The following is a 16,180-nucleotide window of genomic DNA, read 5'->3' on the forward strand; positions in this document are numbered from 1 at the left end:
TGGAGCCCTGCTGTAGTGAATATTTTTGAGAATCAAAGAGCTGTTTCTAGTTTTCTACGTTATTTTGTTTAAAACCGATCTCTTTTCCTTTTTCTTTTTTTTTGCGCATTCGCTGGTTTATAAAATCCGTCTCAAGATAAATAAGAAGTCCTGATAGAGTTCATTTGCGTAACTGCTGATACGTCGGTCATGTAATGACTTGGCAACTCAGAAAGGACACGCAAAAATATGGAAGGTCTCCACTCTCCAACATCACGACTGTGGCATTTTCGCACCAAGTACTCGTGACGTCATAAGAGCCGACGGCGTCTGCTCGTGGCTACAGGGAAATGTTGATCGATGCAGCAGGATTACAATGCTTTCAACAGCAAACGAAGACTGCACTTGCCGAATTGCATGGGACGATTTCTCTACGCAGAAATGGCTCAAGTGCGCCGGAAAGGCGCGGTAATTCGTGGGGTGTTCCTGACGTCATCAGTGCTGCGGTATGGCGGGAAATTGGAAACGGTACGGTATGTCGCCTGCCACGGCGGCTCAGTAGATATGGCGATTTGCACCTCAGCGCGAGGTTTCGGGTTCGAACCCCTACCTCAGCGGCGTCATCTCCCATAGCGATGGAATCCCGACAACGTTCGTTTACTTACATTTCGGCGCACGTTAAAGAACCCCAAGTGTTGAAAAAAAAGTGTTTCTTATAACTATAATCGTACAAATGTGAAAGTACGTCACTGTGTAGGGCCTATTAGGCCACCATCAGTGCCGATAAAGCAATGGAACGTCGAATATAAGCGAATGTATAAAAGAAAATAAGTTTGCAAAAGAACGTTACGCGCTGAAACACGCACCACGAGAGTGCAATGAGGCTGATCAGAGACATCAGATTCGAAAGCACTATTCAGTACTCTGACAATGACCATGACTTGCTAAAAACACAGACCTAAAGCTCCCGTACTTTACGACTCAAGCGAAAACTGACTTTACATATACGCTTTAAAAATTCTGCTCTCGTATTTTTTTATTTCTTTTGACTCATAGGTTAATACTTTCAGACTGTCTTGAAACCGGACCTGAACTTTGCCGCGTATACCGCATGAGAACTGTTCGGGGCTAAGCAGAGAACAAAAGTGCCGCGTACGTTGCGCACGCGCCTTTTTCGCAAGGTACGGTTTTGTGAGACTGGCACAAACAGCCCCGGCTAGGCGTCCGGCATTCCAGGGGTGCGTTTCTTGGGAGAAGTTCGTACAGACCGCTATAGCTCATTGTCCAAGAACCAAGACAAACATAACACCACACTCACAAAAAACAGGAGCCTGGTGGTCCTATGCCGCCAACTTCTCAATAAGGGGGTGTCCTTCCAAGCGTCTAGAACTCTCGTATAGTAGCCGAGCACCTGGCCGGGAGCGCGCTTCTATTTAACGGGTAGGTACCGGTGGCAGCACTTGTCTGCCCCCCACAGCTGAGGCGGATGCACTGGTTATTTCACCAAAGCTGGGGTGGGACAGGCGGCGTCCAGAGACCCTCTCAAATATCTATATAGAGCCCACTTTCGTAGTGAGAATCCATATAAACAACCGAGCGGCCAGGTCGTGGTACATCTCCACTCATTATAAAAAGACCGGTGGGTTTCTGGCGGCACTAGGATTCGAACCCGGTACCTCCCGCATATACGAGGCGCACGCTCTACCATTTTAGCACCGCTACGGTAAAAGGAGTAACTTAACCACCCCCGCTGTTAATGGAGTGTAAAAGGAGTATAACACGAGTAGGAGTGTAAGCGCCGGCTGCGTGCACTCCTAATACCGTTATATTCAGGCTTCAACTATGAGTGGGACGATGTAGCGTATACTTTAACCCGGTTAGAGGTAGAAGTGTATGAGAAAATGTTCTCAATAATAGGTACAGGATTGTGGAACAATTTCACGAATAACAGTAAGACATTTCCGATGTATGGAAAGCCCTCCCATATATTTTGCGTTTTAATGCGGAACGGCGTCAAATTTATGTAAGTGCAAAATATTTGTCAAGCTTTCACACATATAGGCGGGACTGAAGTGGAACAAGATTGACAGTGCAGTAAGCCGATTTTCCCCCCAAAGTTTTTCGTCTAACCGAAATAGAAATCTATGAAACGATAGTCCATGTGCATGATCTCACCCCACACTTTTTAAATATATACGTGGAGCGTAGTTCCACAGAACGCGACAGTTACGTGTAACTGTTTTATTGCGATAGCAATTATATGGACACTTCAACCGGATTTCTGCCGTCGGCGTCGCCGTCGCCGTGAGGTTCCGTATAGATAAAATCTTCGCCGCGCGCCGTATGCCCGAGCGGAAGCGTGCGGGGACGCACGCTATCACGGAAAGCGAACGCACTCAATCTCCCACGCGCAAGCAAGGAAGCGGGAAGCCAGCGCCGGAGGGAGCGGGGGGGGGGGGGGGGGGGCGCACTTTTACTCTGCCAACAACCGCGCTCGTCGCTCGCCCGCACCGTCTCTTATCTCCACACGGCTCTGACCGGTGTATGCGCTGTGCATTCGCCGCTCAGTTTCCGTTGTAGTGATAGACCGCACGTACCTTCGCCCGCGGCGGCGTATGCGCTTGCTGCCAGCGTTTTGACAGTCGTTGTCTGCAGTCATTCAGTGTGATCTATTCATGTTTGTTTGTGTGCGCTCACACCACGCTTGTTCATTCAGTTAGCAATAGTCGGGACACATTTTCCAACGCACGCTACACATGCAATGCTGCCCGGATCGGCAGTGCAGCGCTACAGGTGTGTCCCTTCGCACGCGCTGCCCACGGGAAGCGCTTCTCATCAACACCACCGTTTCACACGCGCCTTCTCGTGGTCACCGAGTCTCTCTCTCTTCATGTCGGTCTATTTACGCCGCAGCACACCTGTTTACTTAATCAGCTCATGCTTACTACAATTCATATTGCTACCAAAGCCGCTCACCTTACTTCGTATGACATTGCTGTGTTGCTATCGCATTCATTGCTTCGCCCTTAGGGCGAAACTGTGACATTTTTTTCAGTAAGCTAGCGTCGCGTATCCCGAACAGTTTTGGACACATAACGGAAAAATGGCTTACGTGCGCGCACATTCTGTGTCGAAAGCTTTATATATATATATATATATATATATATATATATGCGTTGGCCACTCTCGTAAGTGTTCTTGTTCGAGAGAGCGCGAGATTCTTCCTCTGCCTAACACGGAGGCGTCATTGGCAACCAACGGACTGTGGTCTCTGCTTTTGGTTGACGTAAACACACACACGCACACACAGACACGCACACACACGTACTACAACATACTAAAAGCAGTACTACAAGCGCGCCTAAAATCGCCCCACCGATTTCCGCAAGCCCTTGCTTGCAGCGTAAACGGCGTCGTGGAACCACTGTTAAAACTCCATAATATATAAAAAGCGCACCGCGGACAAGATTTCGATAGCTAAAGAGGCATAATTTATCACCTCCGCATTCGCACCCCTACGCCGCGCCTGAAATCGCCCCACCGATTTCCGCAAGCGCTTGCTTTCAGCGTAAACGGTGTCGCGGATGCGCTGATAAAACTTCCTAATATATAAAAAGCGCACCGCGGACAAGATTTCGATAGTTAAAGAGGCATATTTTATGACCTCCGGATTCTCGCTCAGACGCCGCGCTTTTTCCCACAGGGCCGGCCCTTCTGCCTCGCCCGGCGAAACCAGCGCCACCAGCCAGCCCCTACGTACCCCGTGTCCAGAAAGAGCCACGAAGCACGGGACCGGCACACATCAAACTCAATTAGCGCAGTACGCCGCCGCGGAGGTAAGTCACGCGGTCATTACCGGACCATCGCCCCGCAGCAGTCGGCCAGGCCCGGTCTATACTCGCGCGATGCGGCCATATGCCACGTTCAGTGCATCGTCGCGCGACGCGCTGTGGCTTCTACCCCGCCCCCCCTTCGCCCCCACCCGACTACCCGTCCGGGGTGGTCCCGGGGTCGTGACCCCCGCCTAATGACGACCCCTTCGCAGTCCCTGGCAGACATGGCCTTTATACTTGGCCTGATGCGCCGTGAAGCGTCCCGAAATGCTGCGCAAACTTCTGATGCACTCCCGTTTCGAACGACCCCCCCCCCCCCCTTTCCACTTCAAAGCAACCACTCCCCCTAGACTTCTCTTCGCATACATATATGCTCTTTGGCATTAAGTGCTCGCGTGCGGGTGATTTATTCAATAACCATTTACGTGCGATGTAATTTTCTCTTGCATATATCTCCATCATTACGGAAATTTTCTTCCGTCTACGCCGGGTTTCGTGCCCCCCCCCCTTTTTTTTTTTTCATGTTCAAGTTTTTTGTGTTTATGCCATTCGAGGACCTCCAAACGCAGGGTGTGCCTTTGCTGGAAGAAGAAAGGGGTTGTGAAGTTTCTTCCGCGCTCTGAGAATTGCAGGCACGTGACTTGCGTGTAATGGCGTCTATCGTCACTTGGTCGACTAGATTGGCAGTGCAAGTTCATTGGACGTTCGTGGAATGAATGAAAAAAAATGTCACAGTTTCGCCCTAAGGGCAAAGCGATGAGTGCGATAGCAACACAGCAATGTCATACGAAGTAAGGTGAGCGGCTTTGGTAGCAATATGAATTGTAGTAAACATGAGCTAATTAAGTAAGCAGGTGTGCTGCGGCGTAAGTAGACCGACATGAAGAGAGACTCGATGACCACGAGAAGGCGCGTGTGAAACGGTGGTGTTGCTGAGAAGCGCTTCCCGTGGGCAGCGCGTGCGAAGGGACACACCTGTAGCGCTGCACTGCCGACCCGGGCAGCATTGCATGTGTAGCGTGCGTTGGAAAATGTGGCCCGACTATTACTAACTGATTGAAGAAGCGTGGTGTGAGCGCGCACAAGCAAACATGAATAGATCACACTGAATGACTGCAGACAACGACCGTCAAAACGCTGGCAGCGAGCGGATATATACGCCGCAGCAGGGGGCGAAGGTACGCGCGGTCTATCGCTTCAACGGAAACTGAGCGGCGAATGCGCATAAAGGTCAGAGCCGTGTGGAGATAAGAGACGGTGCGGTCGAACGAACGACGAGCGCGGTTGTTGGCAGCGTAGAAGTGCGCCCCCCCCTCCCCCCCGCTCCTTCCGGTCCCGCTTCCTTGCTTGCGCGTGGGAGAGATAAGAGACTGTGCGGACGAGCGACGAGCGCGGTTGTTGGCAGAGAAGTGCCCCCCCCCCCCCTGCTCCCTCCGGCGCTGGCTTTCCGCTTTGTTGATTGCGCGTGGGAGATTGAGTGCGTTCGCTCTCTGTGATAGCGCGCGTCCCCGCACGCTGCCTCTGGGGCATACGGCGCGCGGCGAAGATTTTATCTATACGGAACCTCACGGCGACGCCGACGGCGACGGCGACGCCGACGGCAGAAATCCGGTTGAAGTGTCCATATAATTGCTATCGCAATAAAAGCTCAACGAGGACATTCAAAATTATGCTATACGGAAACGCAATATTCTGTTCGAGGGGCGAGACGTATCGTGCGATCCAGCTTCGCCTTTTGCCGTGGGCCACATTTTACAGAGATAGCTGTAGGGACTTTCGTGCTACAGCGATAGCTGTGGGGACGACTCTTATCAGAACTTTAGGAAAACACCGTACTATGTTTGACGTAGTAAAGTAGCTAGCAACCAAATCGTGTTCTTACGGGATTGCATAAGAAAACGCTATGATTTGGCAAGAGCATTGTTATTACATGAGGTTTCCGTGAGTAATATTGTTCAGTAAAGAAGGCCAAATTCATATCGCTTGTGGGAAGCGTGACGTCGTGCTTCTGGCGCCAAGGATGCGCATGTGGTACATCTCTGCTACAGAAATGTCAAGAAAGTGAGTCAACATTATACGGATCGCACGCACTGTGATGAGAATCGATGTAAGCGAAGATTTTTTGCTGTTTGCTTTGGTTGACGATAATTAGTAGTGATGTTCATGGCGCACGTGTAATCTCTTCAGCGTTTAGTCGAATTAGTTGAATACGCGAGTGGTGAGTTGATGTTAAACGTTACCTGGCGTGCACCACTGCTGTTTGTCTGCGTAGTACGCAGAACACGCAGGGAGACGTATTTGCTTGAATGGTTGTTCGGCGCCATTGTTCATAACGTTTGAGAGAATTCAGCATTGTCATTGCCTCTCATGACACATCGCTTCGTGGCAGAAGTTTTGGCAGAATTATTAGGCTGTACGGGCCAAAACTGCAACCGGATTCTGAGGCGCGCCGTTGTAGTGAACTCAGGATTAATTTTGACAGCCTGGTGTTCTTCAACGTGCACCTAAACCTGAGTGCACGAGCGTATTTGTATTTCGCTCCCGTCCAAATGCGGCTGCCGTGGTTTGGGATCAAACCCGCGACCTCGAGCAATCCCATAACCGCAAAGCTACCGCGGCGAGCACACAAGTGGAGCCGCTTCCGTAGTGTCGCCTAGACACTACGGGGATTTAATGCTGCTATGCGCGAGCACGCCCTGCGTCAGTTGTCCGCTTGACAAATTTGCATGGGGCTTATTTGTCAGGAATAGCAAAAAACGTACAGTATCGTACTTTCAGTTTGCACGCAACTGCCGTCGTGCCTATAGTAGTAGCATTCCTTGACTTCTCACGTCGCCTTTTCCCTGCCCCGCCCCACCTGCCTGTATGGGAACTGCGAGCGAAGAGTGGCAAGTCCTTTCGCGACTGCACCGGTTCTGCCCATTCTCTGCCTCCTTCTCTCTTCCTCCTCTCTACCAATATATCTACCTCTCCTCAGCGTCCTCAGGACTTACACGTTAGTAGAAGGATGAGCGCTGCAGTTTCTGCAATGAGTTCTCGGGGGGGGGGGGGGGGGGTCACGGATAATTACAGCTGTCAAGAGGCTAATGTCACGACGCCTAGGGAGCTCCAGAGGGCATTGTGCACATGCGACGCGATGAAAAGATCCAAGCGGGTTTCTCTCGTACCCTTTCCTCTCTGTACCTTCCTGAGGTATCGAGGATGCTCGCCATCCTGGGCGCTGCGACTGCACTCACCAGCCGCCACCTCCAGCCTGCTCTACGCCCTACCGCTGATCACCCTCTCACCAACACGGCTGAGACGTCTGGAGCAGCTCCACCGAGGCTTCATCAGGAGCGTGCTGGGGCTGCCCCGGTCCTCACAGATAGCGGCAACGCTTGCAGAGACGGGAGCGTGGCCTCTGTCTCTCCGGCTGCAGCAGCGTTGCTTGCAACGCATTGACAGGCTGGCCCACGCCTAAGGCGGAGAGCCCCTGCTAACCCGCCTGGTGAGCCGACCCTCCTCCAGAATGGGGAGCCTGGTCGAGTCCTACCAGTCAGTGGTCGGCCAGGTACCACCAGCGGTGCGACTACCGCTACCACCACACGAGAGGCCCGCTGGAGGGACTTCACTGGAGGGACACTCAAAGATCTCCTTCTCGGCCAGCTTCTCCGCTGCTGAGATGGCGGGCCTCCACCTGGCCGTGGACCTGCTGGCAGCAGACCCTCCTGGAGTACCTGTGGCAGTGGCCAGCGACTCGAGAGCAGCACTCCAAGCCGTGTGTCTCCCAGAGAAGGCTGGCTTCAGTGCAGCCCTCTTGGTGACCAAGTTTCACACCCTCGGCGCCAGTGGCACCGATGTCGCGTTGCACTAGATTCTTGAGCACGTGGGAAGCTCGGGCAATGAAGAGGCAGATGCTCTGGCAAAAGAGGCACACGGCATGGACATGGCACTGAGCCCGGCAGTCGTTGCTTCAGACTACTCCAGGAGCAACCTGCAGCGACTGCTGCTCAACTGTCAGCCCGAGGCACGCGTGCCGAGGCGGAGTCCCCCGACACGGCTGCCAGTCCGGAGACTGACAAGAAGGGAGAGATCCTTACTGCTACGTCTACAGATTGGCTGTTGCTGGAGAGCCGCCCGGAGCTTCCGCCTGGGTAGAACTGACTCACCAGCCTGCACACAGTGCGGGGCAGACGGAACAGTGGAGCATCCCCTGTGTTTCTGCTCCGCACTCAACCAGCACCGTACCACGATGGTGGCTCTACTACGCCACATGGGCCTGCCTTCAGCCTCCAGCACGGGCCTGCTCTTCCAACCCACAGTTCCAGCAGGATATTCACGGTGGTACTCAGCTGCCTTGCTAATTCGATGCTGGCAGACCGACTGTAAGGACGCCCTGTCCGAGACGAGGACCACTACCCCCCCCCCCCCCCCCCCCCTCTATCCCTTTTATACTTTCTCGCCCCCCATTCCCCGGCCCTCAGATGCTGCGCCGTGCTCCCTACAAGGGCTGCAGAAACACGCATCTTTTCTACCAGACAACCTCTACCTCCCTCCTCTCTACCACGCTCCTTCCATGTACATACACGCTATTAACTAACCCCGAAACAGCGTGCAAGACAGCAGCAGTAGTGTAAAAGTCGATAGAAGAGACAAAGAAAGCTTCGATTTAAAAATAATTCCCCTTATTGAGATTGTCAGTTCGAAACGAACACAGTCATCTGCAAGTGTTGGTTTACCTGCAGACAGGAAGCGAATATCCAAGCGTGCTCAATAACGGTACGCATGACATATGTGCGATAAGAAGCTTATAGCAGGTGCATTCTGACTGCGCAAAAATAGAATTCGCACTATACTGTTCATGAACCATGTTCATGATCACATAGCAACGAGCGGTTATTGGAGAGACTGATATTTTGCCCGTGAGGAGAAATAAATGGTGAAGGTGATAGCGTTTTCCACAAACTAACAATAACAGCCTGTGGGGCGCAGTTCGTGCTCAGCGAAACAATGTGCTCACGTATTATTTTACATTCTCGCAATTTGTTGGCAAGCTTGTTGTCACTTGGAATACAACGATTCGAAATCCTTGGGTATCAGCACCGCACTGTCACGTTGCATGGTAGGTTGAATTAATTCGTAGAATTAATGAATATCCATATGTCGAAGCAATCCGTTTCTTCGTTTGTTTTCTTATTCGTTATTTCTTTCTTTTTTTTTACAGTGGTTCAAGTGAACTTGTTCTGTGCGACAGCTTTGTCACGACTCTTTCTGGGAAAGAGAATTTTGAATTATTTGCGTGAATTCTCTCTAAAGTTCTTTGCGTATGTCTATCTAACTTGATTTTTCGCTTTCTCTTTGTAATCGCAAGCCGGAACAGATTAATTTGCATGCGCCTCTGACAGGCTTCACCATAGCCTTTATAAATTGAACAATAGAAATTGAAATGAGTGTTGACAAACGGCGAAATGGTCGACACTCGCATCTTTTGGATCCCGCTACGTTTTTCTGTGAACCACAGATTATCGAATGTCACTTGAGACTAGCATACTGACAAGCGATCTTACACTCTTGTTTGTGGCGTGCCCTCATGACGTCAGTGAAAGTGACGTGCGACTATGCTTGGGTTTCCGGCCACCGCTTGCAACCATCGATGCCTTGGTGTGCAAACTCCATAGAGTGTCTCGCAGGGGCAGCTCCAGACCTGGGAGGAGGGGCTCATCAAAGCGCAACATGAACAAAGAGAAGGAGACAATGCGGTTGACTATGTACCATGACGATGTCATATGTCAAAATATGTACCAGCATATCTCCGGGGATAGGGATGACGGGATGTGGGCCCCCAAATCACGTCTATGGATCCAGCAGGGACGTCTTGAGGTTCGCTATCCTCCAGCCACAGATTCGATGCCATAAATTTTAAGCATCAGCGCAAGCTCCGATTTTGCGATACAATTTTTGCTCGCGAACAAGTTGTCGCGCTTCTCAGATTGCAAGCGATGGTGACCATAGTACTTCAAAGCCATGGCCTAAGAGGACGCGTCCCTCCACACATTGTGCAGGCAATCCTTGCAGCAGCTATGTGCAGAGAAGCCGTCAGCGTAAATAGTAATCTCTAATTGAATTGCTGTTCTCGGGGCAGCAAGTATGAAGAAATCTGCAGGGGACACGAGAAATTCCCAAAGTACGCTTCTCCACACGTCTTCTCCTTTTTTTTTTTTTTTTTTTTTTTTAACAAGAACGATACGGCGTACCTAAGACGGGATCCGGAAACAAGTTGTAAGCGCGCTCACCTCAGTTACTTACAAAAACACCTGTCACAAATGTCCACGGGTGTTGCAAGAACGTCCGTTCAGCCAGCATAACAATGGTGGTTAGTGCCTGGATTCGACCAAAATTTTGTCCTTCTGGCTTCAAACGACATTGTGATTTTGTGAATTGAACATATTCAACAGAATATGTTGTTGCAAATGCCATCAACTCTAAATGTTATGATTGTACGCAGTGTCTCATTGCCTCCCATATATTTATTAAAAACAATATGACTGCTTAATAATTTAGGTCAGCAGAGGCAGATAAAGCGCAAGGCAATAAAGTAACAAGAACGTCTGTAGTCACAAGCAGGAACGTTAGACTAATTCATGTACTCATCCATGCACGTACTCATATTGTACTCCTTTATTGTCCTCTTTTATTGTACTCATATTAGCCCATTTATTCCAATGGCAGCTGTACGATCACTGTGCCGGAATTACATCTAGTGATTTCAGTACGAAACTCCGCAATCGATGCCACCCTCCATTCCACCGTCCAATTAAAGCTCTCACAACTGTCTGTCAGCTTCGACAACGCTGCGAATGGGGAAATCGGTCACGTTGATGTAGGGCAAGCAAGGTGGAAGTGAAAGCCGGTTTACGAAATCGAAGTTTTGCGCATGGGTTGACTTTTCCGCCTCGTACAGCTGCTGTAACGACGCCCGAACTTAGAAAAAAACGTGCTTGCCTCCTAAGTATTAGTCACTCAACATCGGTCTCCTTGCGACCTTGAAGTGAGTAGCCATTGTTAACGGTGTCTGAGCTGTGCAGTTCCGCCGACCCGTCGGCTGTCATCTCTGTCAGCGTGACAATAGCGTCACTTCGTCTTCTGACTAAGCTTTTCCTCTTTAACTAAATGAGCCTATATTTGCCTTATATCCAGCAAATAGCCAGAACACGTTGGCAAGCATGTGGATTGCTGGGGTTCTTGGCAGAATTGTAGAAGATCCCAGGTGCAAGGTACTGATGACGCAGGCCTTCACTGCTTTGGAGGGCCCAAGTGACTGATTCTCTGCAAACAGATTTCTTGTCCATTGCAAAAGGCTCCTTAATTGCGAAAACTATACATGAAATAGCGCGATCAAGGATTCTCAGTGAATACACTTCTTCTCTGATGAACTCAGTCTGACAATTGTAAAAGTCGTGAACACACTAGACCAAGCAAAGATTCTCATTGAAGACATTTCCATTTGACAATGTATCACTACAGGTAAGTGCGTTTTTTTCTCTCATAAAATCGTAAGAAAAAGCATTCCATGCTTACCACTCCTCTGTTTTTGCTGAAATATTGCATGATCGCATTTTACGGTCCTAGTCGTTCAATATAATACTTTGCACTTTTGCTTGCCTGGTTGGTCAAAAAAAGAAAAAAAAAAAAACGTTAAATTTGCCTTCATCTGCACCTCTCGGGGTGGGTGATGTTTAAAACATGGCGGTTATGTCACTTCCACCGTCTGCAATACGGCAAAGCATGCCCTTCGAGATTGGTATTGTTACTCGCTGGGGTATAATATGTAATGTGAGAGGCCTAGACGAAGGTGAATTTGCATTGATTTCTTGATAAATCAGGTAAGTATCAGTGCTAAGTGTTATATTAAACAATTCAAACCATATAATTCGAACTTGCTGCAAATTTGGAGCACGAACAGAGGAATGGTAAGAGCACAATCCTTTTTCAACGATTTTAAGAGAAAGACACCCTGCATGCCATCTCATGTTCATGTCGTCTTGTTTGTGCCACTTCATAGTTTTAATAGTTCTGAACCATGATGTAGCATGTAATAAATATGTGATTATAAAGGAACACTGATCTCATTTATTGTAGCACTTATGTACGAACTTGTCCAAACAGGAATTCTCAATAAGTGCACGATTTCCCAGTTGAGCATGGCCATTGTAATCGTGACAGATATAAAAAACCTAGCGCAAGCAAAGGTTATAATTAATTTTTCCAATTGAAGATGATCTCGTAATCGTAACAGCTTTGAATCAACTAGTTCCGGCAAGGCATCTAATAAGAACATTTTCCTTTCTAATTGAAAAAAAAAAGATAGCACCCACTTTAGTGGCGGATATGTGAACCCAGTAGCCAAAACAACACTTATCAATGAAAATTAACATTAATATCACGTGAATTATGTAATATTACGTGAAATAATATCACGTGAAGTATCACGTGAAATTAACATTAATATCACGTGAACTTATGTACAAACATCACAAAGATAAAGAAAAGCGGGCTACCAATTGTCTCCTAAAAGGAACACCACGCCCGCACATTTGCAGATGAGATAAAAAGAAAAAAAAAGATAACGAAAATAATATATAGGAAGAGAAGAGAAGAAAAAAAAAAACATTACACATTCACCCATAGAGTGCCAGCGTTACAGACAAGAGTCAAGCGCTGTGGTTGACAAAAATTCCAGTACAGCTTTACATCTGCAGCAGAACGGATAGTTGGGCGAGTTGGTACGCATTCATAGTGAAATATTTAGCGCGCATAATTGACAAGGACACAGTGAAGGGGGACACACGACCGCTTACTCACAACTGTTTATTTTTCGGAAAGATACAGAACATAAATACCCAAGCTATCTGCACTGAGCATGTGCAACAAGAGTCGTCAGTATAAACAGAAACAAATTAAAAACAGATTGAAAAGGTTCAACCAGTATTCAAAAATGCAAATTCTTTGTCAGTAATTGCAACCGATGGAGTGCTCTGGATGTGCCAGTGGTTGGCTCTAGCGACACACCTCGTCAGACCACCGTTGGCCACTATGTGACTCTGCGTTGTTTGAGGCACTTCGTAATTGTGACAGCTATGAACTAGGCGCTTCAAGCAAACGATACTCATTGAAGCGTCGCAAGGGTCCCTGGACAGCTTCCTGCCTCTGCAGAGACTTCGCACAAACTTTAAAAATTAAATAATGGGGTTCTACGTGCCAAAACCACGATCTGACTATGAGGCACGCCGTAGTGGGGTACTCCGGAAATTTCGTCCACCTGGGGTTCTTTAACGTGCACCTAAATCTAAGTACACGGGTGTTTTCGCATTTCGCCCCCATCGAAATGCGGCCGCCGTGGCCGGGATTCGATCCCGCGTCCTCGTGCTCAGCAGCTGAACACCATAGCCACTGAGCAACCAGGGCGGGTTCGCACAAGCTTTCTTTACATTTTATTGCGGTAGCAATTAAATGGACACTTGAAGCAGATTCTCGCCTTCGGCGTCGGCGTCGCCGTGAGGTTCGGCATACATTTAGGTATATGTATATGCTACATACCATGTTTGTTTTTCAACGGTAGGTCTCCCTTCGGCCTACGGTGTCGCTGCAGAGCACGACCACAGTTCAGGAGCCGTTCATATACTATAAAATGCGCGCCGGCGTCAACGTGCGGCTCCAAAAGCAAGAAGCTTTCTTCTTAAAACGCATTCTCTGTTCTCGCTTGTTTGTTTGTCTTTTTTTTTTTCGTCTGTGGCACGAACTCTCTCTCAGACTCTGTCGTCTGCTAACTTTCGCTACCATCACCGTCATTTGCACGATGTGGAAATCTGGCGGTCACGTTCTTTCATCTACATTAGCGTGCTTTACGCACACGCCTTCGCCTTGGATGCACGGCGCAGACAAAAAATGCACCACTACAAAAGATGAGAGACAGGGGCGAAAATTTCAGTGTGAGGTGATACTTTTCTTTCCTTTCTTGTCCTCGCGGTTGAATTTTTTTTTGTTCTAAACCCTCGGATTCTCGAAGGACAAACAAACCAGAGGCCACATTAGTGCAAGATGTTTCTTTGCGCACGCGCTGTAGTGGAACAGTGCAAAAATAAAAAAATTAGGGAATGCAAGTACAACGTGAGCGATCATGAAAGAAACGGGAATGAAAAATGAATGTAGAAAAGAAGGAACGTTGGATGAAAAAAAAAAAGTAGAAAGAAAGTTAGTCTCCGTCCGAGTCTTCAAGCGTGGCGAGACGATGGGACGAGGAAAGGTCAGTGTCGCCGGGGCATTCCTTTAAAGAGGCCAGTGTTCCCACAGCACGACTCGACACAAATCAAAAAAGAAAGTAAAAATAGAATACGACGAGTACGTCGAGACGGCGTAATGCGTTGCGGACGTCGTGCGATATGGTTCTCAAAGTGAGCTCCTTGAGTTCTCGAGCGTAATACGAAGGAACGTCATCGGCATAGTTCAGGGACTATTACGACACTCCCCTCGTATTTCGGCGGTTGTTCGCTTTTGCCGCGGCGGCGACGGCGAAAATGACAAAGCGCTCACGATGGATTTATGAGCGCCGCGCCTTGGAGTCGAGCGCACGCCTTCGGAATTGCAAGAAGAATGCGCGGCACCCTCATACATTACAAGAAACGAGTTTGACAGTTTGTTGAGTTCGTCCACTTTCTTGTAGACTGCGTTGATGTCTCATAGTCTCGTTCGCTTTTTTTTTAAATAGGCAATGTCCATGCACTACGTTTTAGATTGCTTTCTACTGAATTTCTCAGTCAGTAGTCTAGCTAAACGACCCTACCACAACAGCCATTTCTGAGTGTGCGTTTGTTTCTGGCCTTTCCTTTTGTGCGTGTGCATAGCTTTTCCCGTTTTTCTGTTCGTTTTTATTTCTATTTACCCTTTTTTGCAGTGCAGGGTAGCCAACCGAATTTTGTCCCCCGTTTAACCTGCCGGCTTTACGCATTCCATTTCTTTCCTTGTCATGTAGGCATTGCGTTATTTCACGTCCTTTGGACAGACGAGCTATATCACCTCTCTAACGAGAACGTTGACAGAAAGTATGTTTCTTCGTTCAATATGTTGACTACGACTTTGGATGGTATGCTTGCTGAAACTAAACATATAGTAGTAAACCACAAGAAGCTTGAGCCATAATGGCACAACTCTGCGTAGACGCGGTCACTTCGCATTCTCTAATGCTGGTTCCTTTAATTAACAATTACGAATAATATCTATGAAAAAGAAATGTTATCTGCGCTTGCTCAGAATAAAAGTTTACCTCTCGATTTCTCTTAGCAAGGGTTTCTTTCGGTTTATTTGTTGTACGCGGACTTGTGAATAAGGGTCTTCAGAAATTGCTTAAACATCAGTAGACAAACAGGTCAATAAGTCAGCAGAATGTCTCGAAAAATATCGAGAGACTTCCCGACAAGCACCTTGTACTTTCCATTGACTGTCTAGCCAAGCTTTGGTGAGAGCATAGCCAGTCAGAACTTGTCAAGATGTAACCACTCCAGATAATAGCCATACAAGATGTACGAATCAAATTTGCAAGTTCAGTTGAAAGCACAGTGAATTTTGTTTTTGAATGCATGCAAGGATAATGAAGTCTCATACTTTATTGAAAAACACCTTGTTTTTTTTTAAGATCTGAAAGCGTGTGAAGCATGTTTAATCGTGACCTACGTACGCTGTACACTGAACCTGTCGCGCCAGGATAGCGTGAAGCCATCTATGTTCATTTCTGCCTCAAGAGGATTTCAATTTCCGAGCACGTTCTCTAGTTTATTTAAAGAACAGGTCAAAATCACATTCACCTGTAGAGTGCGCGTTTAAGACGTATAAGGCCTTTTTACTTCAAATTGTGCTCTGTGTTTACACTTGCTCATGAGCCTCTTCTGCAATGGGTCTACGAGGCCCGCAATAGCACCAAAATTTATGTTTACTAAGTTAGACTTAATGTTTTCTCTTTTTCGTGTCATTTTGTGTCTGAAGCACATGGTGCGTCATTTGTCCAATTGCGCAAGAAAATAGAAATATACATGCGGAAGGGACCCAAACATCTAGGAGGCAACAGCTGTCATTCGACGGGTGCACGCTAGGCGGCGCCACGATTCCGCAACTACAGAGACTTTACAAGCGCATGGTATCGGCGTCTTGCTAGCTCAGATTAGTAAACGTGTAGCTGAAGCGGCGATTGAAGAACGTCAGTGGTATCATGGGCAAGAGACACCCGAACTTTTTTAGTCCTTTAGCCTCAGTTTTGTGCCACCGGGCTTTAATACTTTTGAAGTTATTATTCGCGAAAATCTTTGTATGCTCAGAGATAACGACGCTCAAGGTCAAAC

General features: G+C 48.1%; 1 long non-coding RNA gene across 1 annotated transcript in view; it reads left to right on the forward strand.

The window, feature by feature from the left end:
• The first annotated feature begins 324 nt into the window (after positions 1-324).
• LOC125940817 (uncharacterized) overlaps positions 325-16,180 on the forward strand; it is a 70,239-nt gene continuing 54,383 nt past the window's right edge. The window contains exon 1 of the long non-coding RNA XR_007464026.1: positions 325-507. This is a non-coding gene — a long non-coding RNA (uncharacterized LOC125940817). The remainder of the gene's footprint in view (positions 508-16,180) is intronic.

The sequence above is a fragment of the Dermacentor silvarum genome, chromosome 10 (genome assembly GCF_013339745.2).
Source record: "Dermacentor silvarum isolate Dsil-2018 chromosome 10, BIME_Dsil_1.4, whole genome shotgun sequence".
NCBI lineage: Eukaryota > Metazoa > Arthropoda > Arachnida > Ixodida > Ixodidae > Dermacentor > Dermacentor silvarum.